At 44.0% G+C, this 26,600-nt stretch overlaps 1 protein-coding gene across 1 annotated transcript in view; it reads right to left on the bottom strand.

The window, feature by feature from the left end:
- PRKG1 (protein kinase, cGMP-dependent, type I) overlaps nucleotides 1-26,600 on the bottom strand; it is a 710,261-nt gene that overhangs the window by 668,992 nt on the left and 14,669 nt on the right. The gene's annotated exons all lie outside the window — the stretch shown is intronic.

Genomic DNA, 26,600 nt, shown 5'->3' with positions numbered 1-26,600 from the left:
TCTGGGTTCATCTATTCGTTATCCGCTCGTCCGCTCAGTTCAAATCGTGTTAAAGTCAAAAACAGGTAAGCGGAGCGTTTAATTGTTATCTTGCTCGTCTATACTGGGATTGCATTGGTTCTTTTAATTCACTCACTTTTCCCCTTGCTGAAGAAGTCAGCTGATGACGGATTTATGCTGGTAAACCAACTTGGAACGGCTCCTTTAGTGATGCTCGGCATTCGCCCTCTTCGTGGGAGGAGATCAAAGCCTAAAACAAGCTTCTTCCGAAACTTGATCAGGCCGATCTCTTACTCCCGCTTGGGCACAGCTGCCTGCTGGACACCCCCCTCTCTGGGGAGCGTTGCTTTGGGCTATATACTGCCCAAACTGTCTAAAGAGCCGCCGACCACCCCCGGAGAATCGCGGGAGTGCTCTAATTCGCCATCTTGGCACGACCGGAAGCTTGTGCTTGTTATGATGCAAGGAGGAGTCTGACACTTCTTTGTCTTAAAATGTTTGTAAAAATGTTGCACAGCACTACAACAGAGGAAGAATGAGTATCCTTCAAAATGTATGGATTATTAAAAGAAATCCAGTTTATGTTATGCAATCTGAGTTTTGAGTATGTAAAGGTTATATGCTTAAGCAAAGGGTATTTGGTCAATATTTTTTCTCATACAAGAAAAGTACTGAATCATGTGTGTGCTTCAAAACAATTTAACCATACAGTGTCACTTTCCAATACTCTTGGGTCTTGAAAATGCATTTTTGCACTTTGAGCTAGAATGTTTAATGAAATAATTCACCCTAACCAACTAATGGTATGCCTCTTTTTTGTTGTTTTATGCAGTTTGAGTACAATTAAATTCCATTTTTGTGCACAGAGGGCACAAGACTTCCACAGCCATCCAGAGACCAGGGTACATCCTACCTGCTCCTGAAACCAGCACCATGCAATTCCAGTGCTGTACTGCTGGTCCAGTGGTCCACTGTCACCACGCTATGGGTTGGCAATGGAACTATCTCCAATACCCCTCACCAAGAAGGCCATCCTTCTCTGAGAGGTTAGGCCAGCAGAGGGACCATTCAGAGGTTCAAGTCAGAGCATGTCTGAAACTTTGGGAGATATTCTGCTGGGGAAGTTTTTAGAGGGACCACAAATCCCCACTTTGCTTACCAACCTAGGATGAAAGGAGAGTGAGGAATATTCTCAGACATGGCTGTACATTTGTATAAAGGTAAAGGTACATTTCTATACCCCTGCCAAAATGATGCAGTGAAATAACAGCCTGGGCACAATATCGGGTCCTTTCTTTTCTTTACAACATTGGAAGAACATCAGATGAGGCTCCTGACAAGCCCATTTTACATACTAATGCAAATTCTATGTGTGAGATGAATCTTCTGCAAAACCTTGGAAATGTCACATTGATAATACTGTCGCTCTCTCCTTCCTCTCCCTCTTTCTTCATTCAAACTGTCTTTATTTGCTTGACTGTTACCTTAACTGAGAACCATTATTTCCAAAGGTTTTTTGACACAAGAGGCAAAAAATCAAAAAGAGGGAGCTTGAGATATTTTATTACCTCACACAGAACTACATAAATCGGCAATTTGCTGCACTTTCATAGCACCCCAAAATCTGTCACCAAAGACAGATGCAGCCCCCCCCCCCAGCCTGCTAGCCTGACTAAAATGGTAGGGCCAGTTCTGCCCCCAAGTGACATCACTGTTGTTTTACATTCCTGTGTCTAGCTCTCAAAGGCGAAAGTGGCTTCTTCCCAAACTGCAGATCTAAGTTAAACACTAAAATACCATAGCAGCAAAATAACAACATCTTTAAAAATCAGCTCGGCTATCAAGCAGCCTAAAGGGCCCCCCCCCTCAAATTATTCACATATCTGAATGTACACGATACATATTTTCTTATCTAGTGATTTGCATGTGAATTAGTGGAAAGCAATAACATTCTCCGTGCCAAGATTTCCTGCAGAATATTAATATTAATATTACAGTAGCACTTGCAATGTACTTGAACGCTAGTCAGAAATAAGAGTACATAATTCCTTCTATAAAGTAAGACTTGCAAAGCAATCTGGATGATGGAGAATGGTGAACTCATCCCATGGTTTGCTTTTTATTTTTAATTTAAACTTGGTTTTTTTACAGCTTTCCATTATTTCTGTACATAATCATATTCACTACTTCCATGTCTATTTTAGGAGGTTTTTCAAGCATACCTCAATAAACTACAGCTATATTGTGAGCCCAATTTCATTATGGGATTTTCCCCCTCAAATAAAATTGAGCAGAGCTACAGTATTTTCCAATGGAAACTATAACCGTTTAAAGTGAGATAATACATAATTTACTTCACACTTAACTATACTGTGGATCAGAATTTAGTGAAATAAAATACTTGCATGCCAAAGGACAGTTTTAAATCATTTGGTCACTAGCACATGAATTGTTAAAGACAATTTTAAATTAAAGAAATAATAACTTGAGTGATCCCCGAGGATCTTTAAGATGAGAAAAAGGTTCTCGTTAGAACTTGTCAGTATGTACTAATGCTAAGTTTAAGGCTGCACTCTTTAATTTAGAAGTTGAACAATGGCTTTATGTCCTGAGGCTAAACCAAGATATTTCTTTGCACTACATATATATATATATACACACACACACTAACAGCAAAGTCCGTTGTAGAAGCAATACAACGAGCTTTAGAAGGATATGATAGCAATCCGCCTTCTCCCCCCTCCCCAGACTCCGGGGCCAAGGGCCAGCAGAACACCCCACCAGTGCCTTCCCAGCTGCTTGGCTCCACCAGCAGTGCCTGCCTCTGCCGGCTACCTCCACACTGAGAAGGACACAATGACAATGTGCTCTTGCCCCCCCTCCCCAGACCCTGGGTCCAAGGGCCATTGGAATGCCCTGCCAGTGCCTTTCCAGGTGGCTGCCCACCTGGCTCCACCACCAGTGACTGCCTCCACCCCGAGAAGGCTATGCTGGCAATCTGCTTTCTCCCCCCTCCCCAGACCCCAGGGTCGAGGGCCAGCGGAACACCTCACCAGTGCCTTTCTGGCCACCCAGCCATCTCTGTCCCAGCAGCATCGGCTCGCAGGCCACATGGTACCTGCACCCGAGTGTGGCCGACTATGACGGCCGTGGTGCTGCCATGAGAGGGCTTGGCCTTATGACCATTCACTTGCCGGAGCATCCATCCCATCTGTTGCCTCCCAGCACACTGAGGCCGAGAGGCTGGGCGCCACCAGTGTGGGCAGGACTCAGGCAATGCAGCCAGTGGGAAACAGGACAGCTACTGAGTGGCAGTTCAGTCAGACAACTGATTTTGGAGTGCATCAAACGTTGCCACTTCAAAACAGAATTATAATATATGAGAGATATTAGTCGCCTTTTACTTCCTTCTATCTAGTAATGATCTAAGGCAGTTTATACCATCAAATGTCAAGTACTCATTGCCTTTTGACAGGAACAGACAAAGTTATATTGGGGGACTAGAAGGGGAAATGAAAAATCAACAAGTCTTCCGGTCCTGATGGCATTCTTAGGAAACTCAAACATGAGATTCGTCTGAGGGTTCTCAAGAAACTCCATTGTGAGATTGTTGTACTAACCAGTATGTGTAAATTTTCACTAAAATCAACCACTATATCTGAAAACTGGAGAGTAGCAAATGTAACACCAATTTTATAAAAGGGGTCTAAGGGGAACCTGGAAATTACAGGCCAGTTAGTCTAATTTCTGTCCCAGGCAAATTAGTAGACACTCTGATAAAAGACAGAATTACTAGGCACATAGAATTATTAGGAACAGAGCCTGCTGAGGGAAAATCAGCATGACTTTTGTAACGGGAAGTCTTGCCTCACCAGCATTTTGGAATTCTTTGAAAAAGTGAACAAAAATATAGATAACAGTGACCCAGTAGGCATTACATACTTGGACTTTCAAAAACCTTTTGACAAGGTATTTCACCAAAGATTCCTGAGTTAGTTTAGCAGTCATGATCAGAGGATGGGTTCTTTAATGGCTGAAAAATTAGATAAACAACAGGAAGCCAAGAGTAGAAATAAATAGACAGTTCTCTCAGTGGAGGAAAGTAAACAGAGAGGTCCCACAAGGATCAGTATTGGGGCCAGTGATATTATATCTGTTAATCAATGATCTGGAACTAGGAGACCTCAGTGTAGTGGCCACGTTCACAGGTGACACAAAATTATCCAGGATGGCGAAAACCAAGGATGACAGTAAAGAGCTTGTACAGGATTAAACCCACTCAGCCCAGTCCAGGGGTGAGAGGGAAACCTGTATCTCAGCACATGAAACAAAATCCACGAGACAGTCTGTACTCTCTCTAGGATTCACAACAGTTTGCCACCAGAATCTCTTCAAAGGGGTCCCCACCCAGCCTAAGAGCAGAGATTCCTTCTCTTAGCTGGCATCTGGGACTTAACACATCAGAAACTCTAACTCAGAGGTGCACACAAGTACTCTCACAATGGTAGCTCTGTGGTCCACTTAGACACAAGATTTAGCCCTGGAGTTCAATTACCGCATCAGAGACAATTACAAATATGAATGATTTTTATTCAGTGCAAAGCATAACAAGAGACTAATGGAGGATACAAAAATAATAACCTATGGCTATTTGCCCTTACTGCACATTAATAATAATCATAGTTACCGAGTTAAGTGTAGCATCAGATAGTCCAAGAGTGTCCATTGCATAACAGTACAGGTTGGCACCAAGGGATTTTGAAGAGAAATCCCATCTTGTGCAGGTAGGTAGTCCAGGACTGCTCAGAGATACAGATCCACAGTAACCAAAGATTGGCAACCGGCAATCAGTTCAAAAGTCAGGAACCCAGGAGCAAGAGCAAGAGCAAGAGAGCTCTTCCCTAAAGAATCATGGAGTTATACCCCATGCCAGTCACCATCAGCTGTGGCCATCAGCCAATCACAAGCGGCAGGGGTGTGTGCCCATTTCTAGTTGCCATAGCTGCCACATCAGGTGTGTAGGGATTGGCTAAGAAGTTAGAGGTCCTGCCTGCAGCCAGGTGATCCAACTTCCAGCTTTCTCCATTGCGTACGTGACATGGCCCATGTAGGCCATACAATAGGAGCCTTCAAGTCTGGTCCTCAGCAGGGAGGTATTAAGGAATGTGGGTATCAGGCATGATTATATGGCATGGCTATTTGGTGGCTCAGCCATCTGGTCAAGTGACAGAAATCACACTAAGCCATTGGCAATCAAAAGTTCTGGATTTTCACCGGTATCTTTTAAGTATGCCTCCCTGGTGGGGCTAAACGGGATGATCACGAAAGCAGCACCTTTCCTAGATGTTGCTGTCTGATCGTTCCCTTTAAATCCGCCAGGCATCCATGCCTGGGGTGGATATAAAGACCCGTCTGATTGGGACCAAAGAAAACAAAAATGCAGCTTTTGTATTTATTTTAAAGCTATAGTCCTTCTTTGGAATATTAGCTATCTGGACATCCAAGTATACATTTTTCTTATTTTAAATACCCATCATTTCAAGATCTGTAACAAAACACTGAGCATCTGACAGGGCCTCCAACTGACTCCTGACTGATCACAGTGTAGCAGCTACCACAGCCAGCTCTTCTCTTTCTTCGAGCGGAAGCTAGGGTTGCCAGGTCCCCCCCCCAGCCACCAGTAGGGGATGGGGGGGTACGACTGCCAAATCAAAGTTGGGAACCTCCTGGAGATTTGGGGATGAGGCCTTGGGAGGACTGGGACCTCAGTGAGGTATAGAGTTGCCAGGTCCCCTCAGTCTCCATTAGGGGATGGGGGGGAAGGGTACCAAATCAAGGTTGGGGGAGTCGCTCTTTCGGCCGAGAGGTCAGAGAACGAGGCTCCCGCCATGCCCTGCCCCAATGGACCTTGCTGCGTGAGCGACCCCGAACGGGGTTTAGCGGAGCCACCAGACGTCACCGAGTGATAAAGCGACCATCCGCAAAAATGGAAAAAGAAAAAGAAAAGATCGGCTTAACTGTGAGTTGTCAAAATGCAAAGAAAAAGAACTAAAAACGTTTCCCCCCCCTCCCAGCGAAAAAGGCGAAGAGGTTAACCCTCCATTTGCATAAGCGAAAAAGAAAAGGAGGGGGGGAATGGATTGAGCGGACAGTGATGTTTTCCTTTGATGTATTTGAAACAAAGCGGGAAAAAGTTTTGTCTCTCTGGAGCACATTTTAAGAACTTTCTAAAAGTAAACAAAAAATAAAAGATGTCGGAGCTGGGCAAAAGCGAGCGGAGAAGGAGGGAGGGACTTCCGTCTGGGCGTTTGCTTGTGTGCGAGAGCCGGCTGTTGAATGTTTGGACTGTTTATGGCTGTGAATCCGACGGGAGTTTTGCAAAAAAGATAAGTTGGAATTGTGACAGCGAGAAGTGCCTGGCAAGCGCTTATATAAGTCAACAGTTGCGAGGAGGACCCAGTAAAGAATTTGGGAGCGGATATAAAAGCGAAAATGAAATTAATACCATTCTCAAAACTGGGGACCTCCGGTAATGGCATGAAAAGAAGAGGATTTATAGTGCATGAACTGAGAGTATTAACAACAACCCGAAGGAGGATTTAACAAGCCGGAAGGAGAAGACAACAGAGGAAGCTCCTCCACGTCAGCGATAGTAAAAGTACCCAGCACGCAAAGAAGCAGTTCTGAATGTGCACAGAAGAGTTTTTTTTTTTTTTATTAACAGAAACTCAAAGGAACATTACTAACATACTAACAGAGAACCATGTGACAGGACTATGAAAAGAAGTTTGACAACACACAGAAGAAGCCCAAGAAGATTAATTGGACTTTACTAACAGTTTAATTTACCAGTTTATATATCACTCAGCTTTCTCTTTCCCCCACTGTCTACCCTTCCCATTTTTTCTTCTAAGCGAAATACCTCCCCTTTTTAGGGGAGCCAATAAAATCTTTATTAAAAAAAAAAAAAGGTTGGAAAATTCATTGAGATTTGGGGATGAGGCCTTGGGAGAACTGGGACCTTAGTGGGGTACAATGCCATGGAGTCCACCCTCCAAAGCATCCATTTTCTCCAGGGGAACTGACCTCTGTAGTCTGTAGATGAGCTGTAATTCTGGGGGATCCCAAGGTCCATCCTAGAGCCTGGCATCCCTAGCAGCAGCAGTGGGATTGGGCCTCCTTCGTGCCATAATCCAGCACCTTTGTTGCTCAGCATACCTCCACCTTTGGCAGCAGCATTAACTGCACTTCTCGTCCTTCCTCATGCGAGTCCAGGAAGAGGGCAAGGGGTGCTGTTCTCTTTGTGCTGCTGCTTGGCACCAGTTGCTTTCTTGTCTGCTCTTCTGCCTGGGAGAGAGGGTGAATGAGCAGCTGGTCATGACTGCTAGCTGCTGTCTAGTGGGAAGCAGAAGAAAAAAAGGGAAGTGCTACTTTGCTGGGGTGAGGAGTGTACTGGGGAATACGTTGCTCAGAGACCCTGAGTAATTATATGTCTTGGAAACAATGGGTGCTGCAGAGCATTTTTAAAGAGAATGCTACATGTATAAGAAATGTTTTCCAACCATTGTCACAAATGAGAGATAGTGATTTACCACTGCACATGCAGGTGCTGTCTAGACCGATCCAGAATGATACTTCAAATTCCACTGATATTACAGGGATATTAAATGTTCAATCCTTCCCCAGCAGTTTATCACTAGACTAAAAGTGGATGTACAGTTGCCAGAAAGCATAGAGGATTAATGTTCCAGCCTTTTATTTGAACTGAGCCATCTGCAATTCTAACTACACCTCTTTTACAGTGCAATCCTAAACAGAGTTACACCCTTTGAGTCCATTGAAGGCACTAGGCATAGAAGGGGATAACCCTGTTTAGGATGGCACCATTAAATACCTACTCCCTTCAGGATCTTAAGTTGTTTAGTTTTCCACGTATGAGGTGTTCGGATGAAGTCATTCAGTTTGAATTCAGTAGGAGGTCTCACATGCTGAAAATAGACCCATAATCAGGGCCTAATACTTCAATTTCCTGTTTCCTAATGTCCCTGGAATGCTGCAAATAGCTTTAATTGCATTCCAGACTTCCAACAAATCTTACAAAGGTCCTCTGGGCATCTTCTTTTCACTTCTGCCATTAAGTTAGGTTGTAATATCTTCATTCAATAAAATAGCTCTTAATTCCTCCTGTGATCTAGAGAGCCCTCTCAGGGGAATGCACATACAAAGGCTCTTCCCCTAAATAATGGAAAAGTTTTCTTCTAAATGTGATAAGCTGAAACTCAAGGGGGGAAAAGTCTCACTGGGGAAAAGCATCTTAGAACAGTGGGTTGTTATACCTTGTTAAAATTTTAGGAGGCCTTTACATGCACAGTTTCTTGTACCTGTCAGGGAAGAATATGGCTTCTGCTTCACATCTTTCCAAAGACCTCAGAGGCGCTGGTAGGCATAATGACCTGACTTCTTTAAGTTTATGTCTTAACTCCAAATCAGGCTGATTTGGGGCAGTTGCATCTACTGTCTAATAATAATAATAATTATTAATAATTATCATATGGCATTGTAGGTAGAAGATCCTAAGATTGTCTGGCAGCCAGAACTTCTAGCTCCTTTAGTGTTATGCATCACTAGGTGGCGAACTAGACTTGTTTTTAAGGCAAGAGACATTTGGAGGTGGTTTGCCATTGCCTGCCTCAGCATCACAGCCCTGGTATTCCCTGGAGGTTGCCCTTCCAAATACTAGCCAAGGAAGACTTAGCTTAGCTTCCTAAATCTGACAGGATCGGGCTAGCCTGTCTACTGCTATATACTGAGTACCTGGCGATGGGTTCTAAATGAAACAGTAGCTTTTTTTTCTTAGACATTTAAATTTACTAGAGCTTCCTGTTCTCCCTCAATCCCCCATCACTGTTTGGTAGGGCAGCAAAGGGGGAGATCAGCATTGTCTCAGTGCTACAATTGCCACTCCCAGTACAAACCTGGAAGCGATATCATCACATTGGTGTGATGCTCTAGGATTCCACCACAACTATGGTAAACCAGATTCATGAAAGTAATGACACTGCAGTAGGGCAACGATACTAATGTACATGTCCCTGCCTGTCCCCCAAAGTTCCCATTGGTTACCAGCTCTGGGCACTGGGCAGGCAACCCTAAAATTTACCTTCTACTTCCACCTATGATTACCAGGCCTTTCCTTAGGTCTTTCTGACATAACATTCACTCTGTACTAAGAGTATGACTGGCAATCTCACAGCGCCATCCTTAGCATTTCTATTTCTATTTATATATTTATTTATACCAAAGGGGAACCAAAGTAGCTTACAATATTGTTCTCCCATTCTCCATTTTATCCTCACAGCAGCCACCCTGTGAGGCAATTTAGGCTGAGAGAGAACAGCTGGCCCAAGGTCACCTAGTGAGCCCCTTAACACAGTGGGTTCAAATCCTAGTCCAATATTCCGACACCTCAGTGGACGTAGAAGGGTATACCTCTACTTTGGATGGCAGTGTTATGGCTGAATTCTTAAGCACACCAATTAGGCAGTAACTCCCAATTAATTCAATGGTTAGGATTGGACTGCAAATGTCAGCCTTCTTTCTCAGTCACAATTCACACCCTTCACTTTAGAACTTCCTGGTTCTCTGTCACTACTCACTACTCACAGTCATTACTCACTACTCACAGTCAATTCTCACACCCTTCACTTTAGAACTTCCTGCCCAGAATTTCTACATGTTCATTTAAGTCAACAGAGGCCAGAACCACTAACAGTTCTTTTCAAAAACATTTCAGCCTTCTGCAGGGGCACTTTTTGTCCCAACGTCTCTTTTTTTCTGCACATGTATTTAGACTGCCTACTTTCATTAAAACACGAAACAACAAGCATTCATACAACAGCAATTCCTTTGAGTGCAATGTCCTAGATCACTCATGATGCCTGCTCATGTATCCAGGGATACAGAGTAATGACATCTGAAATCAACAGCTTAGCCTAAAGCATGGCTTTTAGAAAACACTTAGAAATGTGAACCTAAATGAATTAAAACAACTTGCTTGGTTTTGCTAGTTTTACTTTCATCACTGATTAGCTAGAGAAGACAGGGCATCGAGACTTAGTAGAGTATAACAGTCCAATTCCATGCATGTTGCTTGATACTAATATAAACCTTTAAAAATAATTTATTATTAAAATGTTTGTGACCTGTTTTTCCCAGCATAGTGTGGTCCTGGTCTGGAAACACTTCCTTACAAACCAAAGTGATTTCTATACAGGCTGGGTGAGTAGTTGCCTGGCAAGAGGACCAGGGGCAGGGTAAACTCCAATCAGAGGAGAAGGAGTGTAGGGGTTTGGGTTTTTTCCCCTCAGGAGGTGGAAGATCTTCCATGGAAGGAGGACTTTCAGAGAAGATGGCTTATGAAGAAGGGCAGTTGGCAGAAGAATGTCCATCTTCCGGCATGGGACTGCCATGTCCATGAGTTTTCTCCTGCGGTTGCAAGGAAAAGTTGTTCCTTAGAGCCTGTAGAGAAGAGAGACCTTGCCAAAAATCTAGACCTTCCTTCCTGGAGTTCTTGATTAAGAGCCCAGAGAATTACCTTTCCTTTAATCCTGAATTTGGGACTACTTAAGATACTTTATTATAAACTCCTTTGTAGGGAAACTGCAAATTTCACCATGATCATGTTCAACAGTCCAATCTATCATGTTCAAAGGTGTTCATCAGATATGAGCCAATCACCCAGCCTATTTGGTCCATGCTGAACAGCTATGAACCTCTGACAAAGAGGTTTGCATCAGGTTTTTGCAAAACTGTCCATGTGCAAAGACACTGCTGAGTCAAAACAATTGCCAGCCATGGACTTAGATGAATCCAAATAATAGGATTTTATTAAAACACAGCATTTATTTATGACTGATTTATATGATTTCTCACTGATAGAATTGTCTGTTAATAATTCCCTGCTGAATGAAGCAGTTACACAATTATGACCAGGGAGGGTAGCAGAACTGAGTTGGACTGTATGTGCATGTGCATGCATGGAAAGTCAACTACACCGCACTGCATGGTTAGGAACATAGTGAAGCAACTTGCCAAACAACCATGAATGGGTCGATGAAAGTCAAACCAATCTGAGGGGGAGAGTTCCCTGTTTGCAACTAAGAATATAGTGAAGCAACCTGCCGAACACCCATGAATGGGACAAAAAACAAACCAAGCATTAAAAAACACACACACAAAAACCAGCTCCCTATTCGCAATCCACAAACGAGACATGAGACCAGCTGGCAAGTGTTCAAGTAAATCTACTATTCTATTCAAATCTCCCAATTTTTCCTGCCTTCTTTAAAAATGTTGGTTCTTTGAATGCAGTTCAGGTTTTGAATGGGGCTTCCACGACACTGACCATTAACTTGGCTTTTCAAGGCTGAAGGGGTTACATTGAATTCAAGGGGACCTCAGACATAGAACTGTGGCCCTAGTCAATCACTGGATTTTCAGAATTGATAGAATTATGAAACCTGAGAGTTATAAGCAACCAAAAGAAAATTATGAGACAAACATAATAAGATAGACCATACAGAAGACAAGTCAATGAGCAAACATAAAATGGAACAGAAAATAAGAATAAAGTTAAGCTACAATGCTTACTACTTCAAGAAACAAGCTAGAAAGACCAAATGCTAAAATGCCAGAGGCAAACAAATAAAAATAATAAAACTGAGTACTGAGAAACAATAAATGAGCCAAGAAGTAGATACAAAAGGCAAATAACCCCCCCCCCCGAAACTCTCCTCAAGAGGCAAACAAAATCTAATATTTAAGGGGGGGAATCCCTTGAAATTTGTTAAGCACAAATGCACACAAAGGGAACAAAATCCCAACATTATTTAACTCAATGAAAAATAGCAAGCCTTAGGGATATTTTTCTTTTTTCACCTCTAAAAGCATATGATGAAAGCCTTGCTAAAGACACAGCACAGAGGCTGAAAAATGTGAAAGAAAGAGGGAAGCTAGCAGCATACTTTCAGGCACAGTAAATAAGGGACACCCATTGAAGACTCCGTATATTTTGTATAGATACTCCGGAAAGGACAGTACAGAAGAAAGTTCTAAGAACAAACGAATGCCGCTTCCTCAGTTCAGTTCATAAAAAACTGGGGTAGTGCTCCTTGAGAATACTGCAAAACAAAGATCAAGGAGTCAAGCTAAGCTAGCCAGTCCCCAGGTCAGGGCAGGAGCTCCCTGGGGTTTTGGGGCCTTTGCCCACTGGTGGCCAGCTGGCCAGCAGAGAAACCCTACCCCCAAACAGCCATTTCCCCATGTGACTCCCCCGACGTGATGACATCATCATGCCGGGGACATCGTGTGGAGTTGCTTTGGTTTGAGGCAGGGCCGGCTCGCCCGCTAGGTGAACTAGGCCTTCGCCTAGAGCGCGAGCGGGCCTTTAGGGCAGGGGAGGAGAGGCAGGGGCGGCTGCCGGCACCTCGCCAGCAGCTGGGAGGAGCAGGAGGAGGGCGCGTGGCGCGCCTGGCCAAAGCGCGGTGCTTTCCTCCCCCCCCGCCTTTCTCAGCCTCTCTTGCCCGGAGGAGCAAGCGAGGTGCCCGGGGTGGAGGTGGAGGCAGGGAACGTCAAGGCAGGGACGCGGGGCTAGGAAGGACGCCAAAGGCTGGCAAGTCTCTTCCCACACCCGCAGCCTCCTCCTCCTCCTCTCGGCAGCTGTCAGACGAAGGCAGCGGCCCTCTCGCCGCGGGGGGGGGGTCGCTCCCTCTCAACACCCTCTTCTCCCCCATGCAGTGGGGGGAGGAAAAAGACGTCTCCCTCCGCCCTTGCTGGCACAGCGGTGGGCGCGGGTCACCCGGTTCGCGCTTTGGCTCCGCCCACCGCCACTTGTAAAGCGCGCCGGCCTCTCTCTCCGCCGCTCTGCCTCTGCGCCAGGCCCTGGCGCCCGCAGCCAGCCCGGACGGGGTCTTCGGGGCGCTTGGCCAGAGTAGGGACAGGGCAGGGACTAAAGTCGCAACCAGAGCACCGGCCCGCCATGCCCCCCCACTTTCTCGCGAGGGGGCGGAGGTGGAGGCAGGGGCGCCCGCCGGTGCGCCTGGCCAGCGTGAGCAGGGCGTGGCGCTTTCCTCCCCCCCCGCCACCACCCCTCGTGAGAAATGTAAGTTAACTGTAAGTTACAATACTGCAGCTACCTTCTAAAAGTAAACCTTAATTTAGACGCCTTTCTCTCGAGGGGAGGAGGAGGTCCCACCTGCAGCCCTCAGGAGAGACGAGGGGGGAGGTTCCCAGCCGGGGGTGTCAGGGCCTCTCTGGACCGTGGCGGCCCCCTCCCTCGGCGGGCCAGAGGCAGGGAGGACGGGCTGGGCGACCGGGAGAGGGTGAGGCAGCCGGGGGCCCAGGCAGCTCAAAGTGCTTGGTGGAGGCATCCCCGCGGCGCCCCCGCTTGCGGCTCTGTGGGCACGCTGGGATGGTCTCCAGGCCCCGCTGGGAGGTTGGCATCTGCGCTCGCCTAGAGCGCAGGTCAACCTCGGGCCGGCCCTGGTTTGAGGGCAAAAATCTATGGATTTAAGCCAGATTTACCACAGTTTTGCCCTCAAACCAGAGCATCCCTGTGCAACACCCCCAGTGTTGATGTAACTTCCAGGTGACATCATCACATCAGGGACGTCCTGGAATGCCCTCAATTCCCCCCCACTGGAGCGACAAGGGGACCTGGCAACCTTAAGTCAAGCCTTTACCTAGCCAATGGCATCTGCTCAGTTTCATAGCTGAAAGAACAGTTTCATAGGTCAGTGGCACTATTAAATCAATGCATAGAGACAGAGGTGGCATCTAGGACTCTTGCTGAACTTTCAATGGCACACAACCACAGCATTTCCTGGATACGCAAAGTCTGGCCACAGCTGTCCATGCTCGAATTCCATCCAGATCAGACAATTGTAATGGAGAATGTTGGTGCAAAACAATGCAGCAAGGTTTTTTTTTATAGGAGCTCAGAGGTTAAGACACTGAGCTGCAGACCGGAAGGTCTGTAGTTTGGCAGTTCAAGACCCTAGTGCTGCGTGATGAAGTGAGTTCCCATCTCTGGCCCCAGCTCCTGCCAACCTAGAAGTTTGAAAGCAAGAAACTGCAAGTAGATAAATAGGTACCGCTTCAGTGGGAAGGTAACAGCGTTCTGTGCGCCTCAGCATTTAGTCATGCCGGCCACATGACCACGGAAACATGTTCAGCCAGTGCTGACTCTTTGGCTTGGAAACAGAGATAAGCACCACCCCCTAGAGTTGGATTCGACTAGCTTTCAAGCAAGAGAAACCTTTACCTTTACCTTTTTAGTTACATAGTGCATGGTACACAGTGCTGCTTATTACTGTAAAAGATCCAAATGGTCTGGGATTAGTGTATTTAAAGGTTCACTTACTCTTCAGTGAACTTCCAATTTGCTCCCTTAAGATCTTATTTAGAGTCTCCAGTCCATGTGTCCCCTCCCTTCAGTAGTAAACTTGGTAGTCTACTAGTCACTAGAGAGACCTTTTTGCTAGTGGGACCAGAGCTATGGAATCACTTTCCAACTGCTGTCTGCTTAGTGCATGTATATGTTGCCATGCTGCCTCCATTAGGTTCATGTCACCTCCAATGTACCATTCAGAACAGTTTTGCTCTATAATCGGGCACAATAAACAAACAAACAAACAAGCTCTGGCCATCACAGAACAAAAGGAAGAGGGTCAGCAAGGAGAGTAGGACCACACCTAATTCAGTCATGCTAGCTGGGCCAGAACAGTCATCCTAGGGACTCAGCTAGAAAAGACTTGCCTTGCCCAGTGTCTGTAATTAGGCCCATTAATCAAATTATTAATCAGTGTGCCTTTAGCCACTAGCAGAACCTATTCACTATTAACATTTTCATCACTTAAACACAAAATCCATGGTCCCCACTGGGGAGAAAGGCAGAGAATCAATGAGGTAAAATAATTTTTAAGTGAAATAAATATTTCAGCCTTCATTTCATTACCTACTTTTGGACTAGTCATGAAGTAATTTCAATCTGTTCAGTATATATTGTCTGCCAAGGCCAGCTTCTTTGCTTAATCTGAACCTTCCCCCAAACACAAAGAGCCATAAATGGAACCCTTCCATCTTTTACCCTACGTGAAATTATTCCCAGTACCATCCCCCTTTCTCTTTCCCAATCAGAATGCACTCTACCCCCTCCCAACTTTGCCCCTCCCTTCTTTCCAAACGGTACTAAGTAATTGCCAAGAGGGGCAGAAATCGTCAATGAAAATTAGTGAAACATTGTGGGGAAAGTTCTGAACTGCTGTGGAATCTTATGCAGCTGTTCCTAGATAATAAGAACATAAAAACACAGAAAGACGCCTGCTGTATCAGACCAGTGGTCCATCTAGTTCAACATCCTGTCTCACACAGTGGCCAACCAGTTCCTCTGGAAGGCCAACAACAGGGCACAGAGGCTGAGGCCTTCCGTGATGTTTCCTACCAGCACTGGTATTCAGAGGTTTATTTTAGGTTCTCTTTAGTCACCAGGTACTGTTATTCTCCAAGGTACCACTGGGATTCCTGAACTGTTCTGCTACTACAGACTAACCTGCCTACCCACCTGGAACTGAGAAAAAGGTGAGTTTTGATGGGTCATTCAGAGAACATTTTGGGCCCATAAAACACATCTTTTTCACACTGAATACATCACTTTTCAGGTCATCCCTACTTCCAGGGGTCATTTCCTGCAGGAGCTCACAGGAGCGGAGCTCCGGCAGTAAGGAGCCCAGGGGGCGGGCACATGCAACAAGCCCCACCCCCTGCTCCCAGCAGTCCTCAGTCGGGCCACAAGGAGCAAGAAGCAGCCAGGTAAGTTGCAGAGCCCCCCCCCCCGGCCCGCCTTCAGGTAAAAGCTCTCCCTCCTCTGTGAGGGCAGATTTGCGCGTTCCCCCCCATAGCTAGCAATCCAAAACAGTCCAGTGGAGCCTGAGCCATGGGTGTTGCCTTCTGACACACTTCCGGTGATGTCAGGGGATGTGGCATATGCAAATAAGTTATGCTAATGAGTTATGCTAATGAGCTCCTGCACCTCTTTTTCTACGAAATGACCCCTGCCTACTTCCATGGAGCAACTGACATGGCTTGAAATAAATAAAATGCTAACAAGATTTGTGAGAGGAGCTGAATGCTTTGGACATTTCTTCCTTGGCATTATTACCTTCACCTTAAGGAAGCCCATGCCACACAGCAACAGATACAATGGATGGTCAAAGCCAATTGGTACCACACAGTGATGTAATAAATAGTGGATTTGAAACATAATCCAGACTTCCTAAAGCTTTTGGAATGAACACATTCTTCTTACACTAGCTTTACATTAAGTAACCGGGGGGAAGGGGGTTGCTTTTTCTGAGCTTGACTGCTTTTATTAACTATAGAAGAGACAGCACCTTACTATTCATACTAGAAAGATGAAAAAGTTTATTGTGTCAAATCCAATTGCTTTCCCCAAACTTTTTTTTTGCAAGTGTAGAGTTCAAAGATAAGAGCACTAGTACTTTCCCAGTTTTTTCCTCAAAGAGAAGTAGTTACGTAATGCTTTTATAAGTATGGCAAAGCTACAACCCATTCTGATCTTGAATACACATTCCAAAAGGCAATAAATGTTATTACTGTGCATATGCTACATTTATGTATAACCAGAGAAGCTCTCCCCCCACCTCTCCAATGCTTAGGTGAGAAATTAAATTTTACAAAGCATTGTCTGACTGCTCAACAAGCTTCTGCTCTTCAAAAAAATGCTGCAGCAGCTCTAACAATTAATCCAAACTGGTCTCCTTTCAGCTGCCTGCAGCATCATAACTCTTGCTAGGCTCTGAAGCATTTGCCAACCCATTCCGTGACTTCCTGGATATTTTTTTTTAGCCCCCAGAGGGAATTTTTTATTGTTTTTTTAATAACACTACAAAATCTATAACAGAAGAAAAGGGAGGGGAAACTACAATTACGGGATAAAGTAAAGAACCCACTACTGACTAAAAACCCAAGAGAGGAGATCCTCCTACTAGCTTAGTTACATCAAGTCTTCCCATCATTAATCACATTATAAACTGAGTCAAACATTTATAATACTTTTCCTTTAGAGCTTAAATTTAACTGTCTAAAAACAGTACCCCCGATCATCCCATTTCAAAATTTTCAAAGGCACAATTCAGAGTCCTTCAACCTTTACTTCTCCTTTCCCCTTCTCTTCCGTAACTTATAAGGACTTTTTGGGGCTGCTGCCCTTTGCTCTGACAGAGAGTTCTCTCCAGAAGAACCAGAGTCTAGCTCGCCACTGGACTTGCTGACCTCTTCTTTTTTCCCATCCTCTGGTCTTCCCAGCTGAACCCTTAGGAATTCTTGAGCTTTTAGAACAGAGTCAATCTTTTCTTTTTTGTCTTTAATCTTGAAAGAGACGCCTTCTGGAAATAGCCATTTATATCCAATTGAGTTTGTCTGAAGAAAAAGCACAAGCTCTTTGTACTTCTTTCTCCATTGTCTTACTTCAAATGGAATATCCTTTAGCGTTCTGATGGTATTTTCCCCCACTTTCAGGGGTGTTCCAGCAACTGCTTTCAGGATTGCATCCCTCACATGCCTCTTCGAGAATCTTGCAACAATTTCCCCAGGCAGATTATTTTTCTTTATGTAGCCTGAATATGATCTGTAAACCACATCCATATCGCTCAGCAACTATTCTGCCTTCATTTCTTCATTTTTGTCTTTCCTTCTTCCCTGCCATCTTTGTCATTTGTTTACTTTCGCAAATTTTTTAAAGTCTCTGAATGTGCGCTTGACCGCTTAGATTCGCTTTGGTAAGTACTTCTAGGCAGTTTCCTTCGCGTTTTCTTCCACTCCTCCCCTCAATTGCTCAAACGTTCATGCGCATGGGAGGCGTCCCTCCCCCACTTGCCTTTTTCCCGTTCGGTGGGGTGGGGAGCTATCTTTTCCCCTTTACAAAATGCTTCAAAACTGACTCATGTTCATAATTGGTCGTTCGACCTTGTTTTCATTTCATTTCTGCCACTCGATCTCCTACGCTTGCCCCGGTCAGCATCACTAAGTCCATTCAGTCTCACAGCACGGAGAACCATCGGAACAAAGAGGCGCCTCAATTCTCCGGCATTTCGCCGTTGAAGAGGCAACCTCTTAAAAGTTCCATGGCCAGGGTCCCATCGCAGGGCCCTTGGGGGGGTTGCGAGCCTGCGTACCCCCTCCTTCGGCTGAAGCACAGCTTCACCCCAGGAGGTCCGGGAGGTGAGTCTGCTAGCACGCCGCCATAAACCGGAACACTACCTGGATATTTTTTACCTAATCAAACTAAAATTGCTTCACCCCTTTAATTTCTCTGGGTTCCCCAGCATTGTATTACTCGGACCTGAAAACCACGACAATGAAAAGAACTGGTATGTTTGCCAATTCATCCAACTCTTATTAAAGTTCTGAATTTAGTGATGAATCCTATGCAGCTACACTGATCATATCTTGATACTGTGTCGGACAATGACACAGAACTGCAAACTGACATCATGTTTGTGACAGCATGGGCTGGAAAAAAGTTCAGCTGGGTGCCACTGTTCCCACCAGGTTTTCATCAAGCTATATCCACATGGTTATGGTTTCCTCTTTGACTCACTGCTGTCTTTGTAATTTTCCAGCTCCTTGTAAAACACTACTGTAAGTCAGCAGAGGCATTTCTACTTCTTGGCTTTACTTAAAAGCTCAGGATATTTCAGGAAAGAACATTTCAGTTTGCAACTGGACATTCATATGAAAGCACAATTTAGGATATGTTATGTATGTGTGAAATGTTCACTAGAATGACACCAATCTCAAGATCAAAGTCATAATTTAAGCTACAGAAGAAGTACTGTAAGCTGCAAATAACCATATTGCTCTTCCGGGGGGCGTCAGCTGTCCTAATGAGCTCCAGCCGAGATATCAAGTCTAGGATTACGTAGTCACTAAAAACTGCTCTGACCAAAAAAAGAAAGACTTAAATGGATGAAACTAAGGGTTTATCTGTAGCATACCCTATCTCAGTTCAAGCCTGCATGGTGGGGCCCTGTGTTACATTTTCAGATATCTAATTCTCTGGATTTTGCCAGCTTAGCAGGGAACCTGATATTACACAGCGGTTTGTCATTCTGTGCCAAAAAACACAGACTTAAGGTTTTATAAGCAAGCTTTATTTCTCCATGTGATTCTCAGTATGACCAGTGGGGAAATGTTGCCTCCCACTCTATCCTTTTTAAAAACAATTTCCTGGGAGAAATATATGAAATATCTCACAATGACTGTGAGAAACACAGATTTTTGTTGTAGTTTCACAATGAAAAATCCATTAATAGCTAAACATCACTTTACAAATCAAATGCTAACTTTGAGAGGCATGACATCAATTCCAATTAGTTTGTTTCACTGCAGTGATTTTTGGATTTCGAATGCAGAATCAATTTCACTATCATAAAAGAGTTTCTACAGAGAAATAACTTTAAAGAGATTGGTGATGCATATGTCCACAGGATGAGCAACTATTCTTCCAGTATATATGGTGACTTAGAAACAATCTATTCTAAATCAAATGTACAATTATTAGCATGATACCAACCAATGTTTATTTTAATGTTCTCTTCCTCCAAAAAAGTTCAGGGCAGCCAACAAAGTGTAGGCTACAGCACTCTGGCTTGGGATGTAGGAGACCTCCAGTCTTCGATTCAGTCCTACAATTCACGGAGGAACTTTTTAGAAATCACAGTCTCTCTGCTTAACTTCCATCAACTTGTGCTTGCTTAACGTGATGTTAAAATACGGGGGGGGGGGGGTTCATGTAGTTTGATACTTCTCAGAGCAGCAGAAAGTTGCCAAAGCAGCAGCATTCTATAGGTTTCTCTTCTCTGTGAGATAATTTGTGATGGGAGGCTTATGGCATTTTCTGTATATCTGCTTATTTGCAAATATACTTTTGGACTTCCCATTTTCTGCTCTCTAGCCTGAGCATGTGGCGTGTATTAGAAAACAGCTACCAGTAATCAGTGCTTATTAAAGAAGCATCTTCTAAGTAATCAAAAACCTATTGAACAAGCATCTTCAGAAAGCTTTGAATACATCAACTGATGATCCATGCCCATTATCGAGAAATCATGTTACACAAATGCTGGTCTTAAGGTCACTTGACACAGCACAAAGACATTCCCCTGGCACCGCTGCAACACACTCTGTGCCATAGAGCTCTTGTGCAAAATGAACAGCAGCAGCACTAGTTTAAAAGGAATATTTACTTTCAATAGGATGCACCACATGCAACACCATTGCACATTAATAACAAGATGCATGGTTTTTCCCCAGTATTTCAGTGCAGCCACTGAATAAGATCAGCAATTTCTAACTCCAAGAAAATAAATCTTTTCAGCCTAAGGTTTATTCTCTGCAACTTGCTAAGAAAACAATGTTCGTTTATCAACCATTCCCTTTAATTTTTTTTATGTGCTCTGGTCTAGTTTTGGCCTCTATAACATCACATTCAATAAGCCCTTAAATATTTGTCATAGACAATAAGTCCATATGGTCTATAAATTTTTCAGTTTGCCCTCCCAACTCAACCCGCTTCATCTTTGCTTATGCCATTTCTTAACTGTCTTAATATTTCAATACTTTTGCTGTAAGAGTCTTGCCACAGAGACACTAGAAGCGAAAGACCCAATACCTCTGCCACATCAGTGCAAAGAAATCTGAAACACAAGCCATGTTAAAAAAGAAACCTGTAATATTTAATGATTCTATCAGCCATCTTTTTTAAAATGATGTCCTCCATACTCCAATAAAATGCATGGTGTAATCTGAGAAACCAACCATGGCAAAGACCTATCCATGCTTTTGAGAACCATAATTTTCAGTAGAGAGAAGAATAAAATGTTCTTGCATATACGTTTTGTCATCAACAATACCCTTGGCTGTATATGGCCAGAGGTAACAATTCCAAAGAGAAATGTATCTTATTTAAAATCACCTGAGTATGTTTGCTTCCATCCCTCCTTGCACACTATAAGCATGGCTTCATTTTCTACAGAGCAGAACAGATTTAAATCTGAATTAGTGCTCACCAACTCCAAGTGCTGAAATATACAAAAACTGGGTGACTCCATAGGGATATCTGCATTAAACTGTTGCGGCAAACATGAACAGGAGTTTTGCGACATTTTAAAGACTGACAAAATGTTATTCCAGCATGAATTTTCATGGACTACAGCTGAAGAACTGGGATCTAGTCCAGGAAGGCTATACTGGAATAAAAAATCTGTTAGTCTTTAAAGTGTCCCAAAACTTATGTTTCTTGCTGAAATAGGATAGTACTAGCATGTGTGCCTTGTTATCTATTCCTGGAAAAGGGTAATGGGCTCCTACTAGTACCAGTAAGAGTCCTCTGTTATACAAGACAGAACTGAAAAGCTATAGGTTTCTTGTCTCTGTGAGATACATGTAACATTTTATCCAGCTGAGTCTAAATATTAGATCACTTGCTCCAGAACATGAGCTAATGTGGAGCTAGATGTTCACAAGAAGTACTGAGCTGCCATTCTCTATTCTTTCTGGCAACATCCAATACAAGAAAGAATGTGGGGCAGCAACATAAAGCAAGGAGGGCACCTGGGCAAGAAGGAAGTTTCAAGAAACACTTTATAGTAGCAATCAGGGGTCCTTTCCTGCAGGAGCGCACAGGAGCGGAGGTCCGGCAGTAAAGAGCCCAGGGGGCAGGCACATACAACAAGCCCCACCCCCTGCTCCCAGCAGCCCTCAGTCAGAGCAAGAAGCAGCCAGATGAGTTGCAGAGCTCCCCCTGGCCCCCAGGTCCAAAACAGTCCAGTGGCACCTTTAAGACCAAGTTTTATTCAGGTACAAGCTCTCCCTCCTCCGCGAGGACAGATCTGCATGTTCCCCCCCCAATAGCTAGCAATCCAAAACAGTCCAGTGGAGCCTGAGCGATGGGTGTTGCCTTCTGACACACTTCCGGTGATGTCAGGGGATGTAGCATATGCAAATAAGTTATGCTAATCAGTTCTGCTAATGAGCTCCTGTACCTATTTTTCTACGAAATGACCCCTGATAGCAATTAGTACTCCTTGATAGTAATCCCAATGCTAATCCTAGGAGTCAATAGAAGAGGAATCCCTTTGTGAAATAAATGTCTGTTAAAAAAAATTAAATAATTTAAAAGAAGAATTATATAAAAAGAATTATCACTGAAGAAAAATGTCTTATGCCTAATTCATGAGGTTTACCACATTTATACTAGACATTACCAGGAAGAAGAAGAGAGAAATGACAAATCAGTGTCTTCTTGTAATATCTAGTTCTGCAATAAGCAATAGGTACAGAGTGGCAATGGAAATTCATCCACACAGACTTGCTTCTTGCCCATTGCCTTGTATTGTAACATAACAGAGAGGATGAGCTTCTTGAATCCACATTAGGCCATCATAAAATGTGCGTTAATGGTGACCAGAGATGTCCCAAAAATCCATACTCCTTTGGCTTGGATTAAAAGCTTCTGCATCTCTTTGCATTCACCTTTAAAATCACAGGATCATTACAGCCTCAACATTCTTCTCTGGCTGGGAGGTACCATCTAAACCACAGATAACCCCCCCTTTAATATGTGTTTTGTTAATGCTGCCAAGATTTGTGACAAGGCAAACCCAACCAGATGGATGAATGGTCAGAAAGATGGAACATTCTCCCTGTCTCCCTTCTCTCTTGCTTGCCCTCTTTGCCACTAGCTAGGTTTGCTAACCTCCACATGGGGCCTGAATATCTCCCTGAATTACAACTGATCTCTAGACTGTGGCTGCTTTGGAGGGTGAACTCTGTGGCATTATACTCTGCTCTGGTCCCTCCTTTCCCAAATCCCACCGTCTCAAGGCTTCATCCCCAAATCTCCAGGAATTTCCCAACCCAGAGCTGGAAGCCTTACTGCTACCATTGGGCCTCTTGGACACTGCGCTTCAAAGGAATCAGGGGGCAGGGGGGAAAGGGCAATAGAAGGAGGCATCTCCATCAATGCTCCCTCTAAACTGTGGAGTCCTGTGAGCAAAAATTCTACTTTGTGAGCTACTGGCATTAAAGTTGTGAGCGAGCGATTTGGCTTCTGCATCAATTAGTCTGCTCTGGAGCCCTCCTTCCTGAGCTAAGATGAAAATGTGTGAGCCGGAGGTTAAAAAGCTAGCTCACACTTACTCAGCTTAGAGGGAACACTGATGTTACAAGGTACTAGGTGGCATGAAAAACCTCCACCTGATGCCGTGGATAGCTGCCCCTAGTCAGTAGACAATATTGACCTTGAAAGATCAGTGGTCTGACTCTGTATAAGGCAGCTTTGTATATCTTTCCACAGGCAGAATTCCACCTCTTCTGCACTTTCCCATCCCTACCTTGAAGTATCTCCAGAATTTCCCTGCCTTGAGATCCAAAGGTTTGCCTCTAAGGGATGCAAGATTTCCTACTAGCCATGAATCTGAATAACCCTTTGCACGTCCCCGTATACTTCCCCAAGTACACCAACTGTTTGAAATCTGCATCACATATATTTCTGTGTTATCCTAATGTTGAATCCACTGATTATTCTTAGTTTGATTTTTCTGAACCATAGATAGTCCCCCAGCAGCAATTTGGAGAGTCTTGCTGGGAAACAAGAGACAATTTCCCCATCTCACATTATTTAGTTTCTTATCAGACAGAATAGGTTTATAATTAGCAGGGTAGTTTAATCTTCCAACTTCCCCAGAATAGAGGAAAAATAAGTATGTCAATGCAATCAAGCTACTTTATTAGAACCACTGCTAATGTTTACATTTATAATTTAATTGTTTGCTATGCTGGGACTGTGGAATGCATGGTCTTTTGTATAATTATTTGGAAGTATTTCTATCACAAAATATCACGCCTGTTGCATGCGAAAATTAGAAGTTAATCATCTGTCTTGGTTTCTGTTTTCCACTGCATATATCATCTATATACAACTCAATATTTTCATAATGGCGTGATATTATTTAAGTTTTTTTAAAAAAATTCATCTCTTCTTAAGGAGCTGGAACAGGGCAAATTGTTGGATGCCATTTTTTCAGGCAGCCATAAGTGAAAGGAAACCATGTTTTAAAAAAAGTTATTTTGCTCTGTCTATGTATGCAGTCAGTTTGTACTTCTGAACTTCTGAACAGTTTGTACTTCTGAAAACAAGACTAGAGGTCTCTGGCCACCACCATTTCTGGTTACTATCAAAAGAAGACCTTGAATCTCATTTTGTGCCATGTCTGCCATAGCTGCCATCAGTGTTCCCTCTAAGCTGAGTTAGTGTGAGTTACCTCACAGTTTTTTAGCCTCCGGCTCACACATTTTTGTCTTAGCTCAAGAAGGATGGCTCCAGGGCAAACTAATTATTCAGTAGCCAAATCACTCACTCACAACTTTAATGCCAATAGCTCACAAAGTAGATTTTTTGCTCACAGGACTCCACCGCTTAGAGGGAGTATTGGCTCCCATTAGTGGTTATCATCTTTTAATCTTTTTATGGGCATATGTGCCTTAAATATTGGAGCATTTAATATTGATGTCACTGATGGGGCCAATAGCTATTTAAGGAGCTAAAGCAGTAGGGTTGCCAAGTCACTCACAGTTTAAAGCGGGGGATAGTTGGTCCTGTCCCAGGACATTTGCGCGTGCGTGAAGTGCGCATGTGCCACAATGACGTCACCCGGAAGTGACATCGCCACGTTGGGCACGTCGCAGGCTGATGCTCTAGCAATCAGCCTGGAAACTCCATGGTAACATAGAGTTTTCAGGCTGATTGCTAGAGCGTCTGCCTGCGACATGCCCAACGTGATGACATCACCTCCAGGTGACCTCATTGCGCCAGGCACATCGTCCCAATGGGGACAGGATTTCCCCGCCAGCCTCATCCGGACTAGTGGATTGGGGACCCTTTGAGCAGGGGAACCTCCTCCCTCCCAGGGGACCTGGCAGCCCTATAGACCAGGGAACAGGAGGAGGACCACACAAGTATAAAGTGTTCTCCCCCAAATACCCTTATTCTGAAGATATGTCAGCATGCACTATCCTCTCTTTTGACCATACCAACCTTCTGCTTTATATGAGATCTAGAAGAATGAGCAACAGTGCAAGTTGATTGAATGACCAGAGACACTAACAGGGATGTTTTGTAGCAACTTTCTAGTTCCTGTTTTGTGGATGGAAGAAACACTGATGAAGAGGAAGAGGAGGAGGAGATTGGATTTATACCCCACCCTTCACTACCCGAAGCAGTCTCAGAGCAGTTTACAATCCCTTCCCCTCCCCACAGCAGACACCCTGTGAGGTAGGTGGGGCTGAGAGAGCTCTCTCATGAACTGCCCTTGAGAGAACAGCTCTAAAAGAACTTATGGCTGACCCAAGGTCACACCAGCGGCTGCATGTTGAGAAATGGGGAATCAAACCCAGTTCACCAAGATTAGAGTCCACACTCTTAATCACTACACCAAACTGGCAAACTGGAGAACTGACAAACATCTACCTAATTGCAGCAAAGTCTGTGTTAGCAACTAACATGTTATGGAATATACAGCTTGGGCCTGGTGTACCCTGAGTTGTGAGTTCTAAACAATTTCCATGTTTTAGGTCCCAGTTTGAAACTTGACCAAAGCATGACTATAGAGAAGGGGCTTCAGCCTTCCTGTCTCAGCCATTTCCCCAACCTGAAACTGTTTGGAGGTGTTGTTCTTTGGCTCAGAGAGATGACCCACTTGCATCCCAGGAAAGACATGGGTTTCCCCAAATAATGCCTTCCAGTACTGTTTCAGATTGACAACATGGTGTAGAGGGAAGGCTGAAGCACCTCCGCCATGTGTGTCATGGTCTTAATTCGAAACAGGAAGCACCTGTGCAAGAATTTAGGAGAACCACCTGCATATGTGACAGTGTTGCACACAGGATGGGGACACCAGTCACAAGCTGTGTATTCTGTAATTTGTGAACTTCAGAGAGTCTGGCCCCATTAGTTAAATGACGGTCCAGTAATGATAATTAAATAGAAAGAACAAATATTCAGGCGCAAAGACTGATCTTCTCTAGTACAATGCCGAGGAAGTTTTAAAAGGAATAAATAAAGGACAGCAATGCAGTGAGTCATTCATCTCACCATATTAACCATAATGTAATCTCCTGCATCTCCAGTACAGCTGTTCTACATGTTGGTCTTAAACTGGGAGGTAGGGTGGACTACTGATAGAGATGAATAGGTTATTCAATACATTATATTAATTATATTTTTTTGGTCTTTTGCGAGATCTGACAGCAGGAAAATTATTTTGAGTTATGATACTGCATTTTTTAAAGGTGAGAATAGCTTATCTGTTATTAACAAGACAAGGACTACTATTTTATTTCTCAAAAGCTGTGGGATGGCTTTTCAGTAATGTTTTTATTCACAGGCTACTTATGCTGAATTTGAACCAGTAGCCCCTAACTGAATGTGAACAAATGCATATGTCAAGTCTAAAAAATTGAATAAA

Source organism: Gekko japonicus, unplaced genomic scaffold, assembly GCF_001447785.1.
Source record: "Gekko japonicus isolate JY-2015 unplaced genomic scaffold, Gekko_japonicus_V1.1 scaffold323, whole genome shotgun sequence".
Classification (NCBI taxonomy): Eukaryota; Metazoa; Chordata; class Lepidosauria; order Squamata; family Gekkonidae; genus Gekko; species Gekko japonicus.
The sequence above is the reverse complement of the archived record's forward strand: the minus strand, read 5'-3'. Positions and strand labels throughout refer to the sequence as shown.